General features: G+C 71.2%; 1 protein-coding gene across 2 annotated transcripts in view; it reads right to left on the bottom strand.

The window, feature by feature from the left end:
• The window catches only part of Ubtf (upstream binding transcription factor), a 13,876-nt gene that overhangs the window by 12,040 nt on the left and 723 nt on the right, over window positions 1-1,113 (bottom strand). Inside the window, exon 1 of one of the 2 annotated variants that reach the window (XM_013354448.2) lies at window positions 950-1,086. The exons of the other annotated variant lie outside the window; for it this stretch is intronic. The gene's annotated coding sequence lies outside the window, so the exon portion shown is untranslated. Of the gene's footprint in view, window positions 1-949; window positions 1,087-1,113 lie in introns of those variants that run through there. 2 annotated transcript variants of the gene reach the window in all.

Below are 1,113 nucleotides of genomic sequence, written 5' to 3'. Positions count from 1 at the left end.
GAAGGGAGGAGGAGGAGCGGAAGGGGGGGCGGGAGAAGCGGGGCAGCGAGCGCGTCCTTCCCCGTAGAGCGCACACCGACCCCCGGGGAGCGAGCGCCAGCCCGCCCGCCTCGCCGGCTCCGCTCCCTCCCACAGCCTGCCCGGGCGGGCTCCGCGGGGGGCAGCTGGGAGGAGGGGCGGGCGCTGGGGGGACCCGGGCGGCCGAGGCGGAGGCAAGGAAGGAGGGGAGGGGGGTGGTGGTAGTGGCGGCGGCGGCTGCTGCTGTTGCTGCCGCCGGGGAAGGGGGGGCCGGGACAGGGAGACACGCAGCCGCCCGGATGGCGGCGGGGCTGCGAGCTTAGGCGGGCAGGCAAGCAGGCGGTGAGAGCGACCTCGCCAGCCCCGCGGGGGAACTAGCAGGCTCGGCCGGCGCGGGAGGGAGGGCCGAGGTGCGGCGGTGGAGAGGGTGTCCAGAGGGGTGGCCGGCGAGCCTCGCGGGTGCCGGCAGCCCTACTCTAGAGCTCTCTTCCAGGTTCTCCGAGCTTAGGCTCGGTCTTCCGGGCCAGCTCTCTCTCATCTGCTCCCTTCCGTCTCCCGCCTCGGCGAGCGAGCGCTCGCCCACCCTAGTCCCCGGAGCGCGGCCACCAGCTTTGAGCTCACGCTCGCCGATCGAGGTGCCAGGTTTCGGCGCCTACCTCCCGGTCCCCTTATCGCCGAGCGGCACTCATGGAACTTAAAAATATACTGCCAATTCCTTTAAAAAAAATAACAAAAAGCCCCAAATCCCTCTTGTTCCGTACAGCCGGGAAAACAGCCTGGAGCGGCCGGTCCCGGCAGAGCCAGGGAGCCGGTTCAATCCAGCCCGGCGTGACTCCCCTAGGCCTGCCCCGGGCGCGTGGAGCCCGGAGGTTGGCGCCGCCGGAGAGCAACCCTTTTCCCCCGAAATCCGCCTCGCCGAAGGCCCACTTACCGAGCGTGTGGGTGCTAGTGAGGGCCGGGGGGACCTGGCACTCCGGCGGGCGGAAGAGCGGAGTCGCAGCTCCGCAGCTGCCGACGCCGGGGCAGCGAGTCTCCAGACAAAGCCCGAGATGGCGATGCGGAGCGACGGCTAATGGCGAGCCCCACGCGCCGCGC

The sequence above is a fragment of the Microtus ochrogaster genome, unplaced genomic scaffold (genome assembly GCF_000317375.1).
Source record: "Microtus ochrogaster isolate Prairie Vole_2 unplaced genomic scaffold, MicOch1.0 UNK44, whole genome shotgun sequence".
In the NCBI taxonomy this organism is placed as follows: domain Eukaryota; kingdom Metazoa; phylum Chordata; class Mammalia; order Rodentia; family Cricetidae; genus Microtus; species Microtus ochrogaster.
Note: the sequence above shows the minus strand (reverse complement) of the source record. Positions and strands in the feature narration are given on the sequence as shown.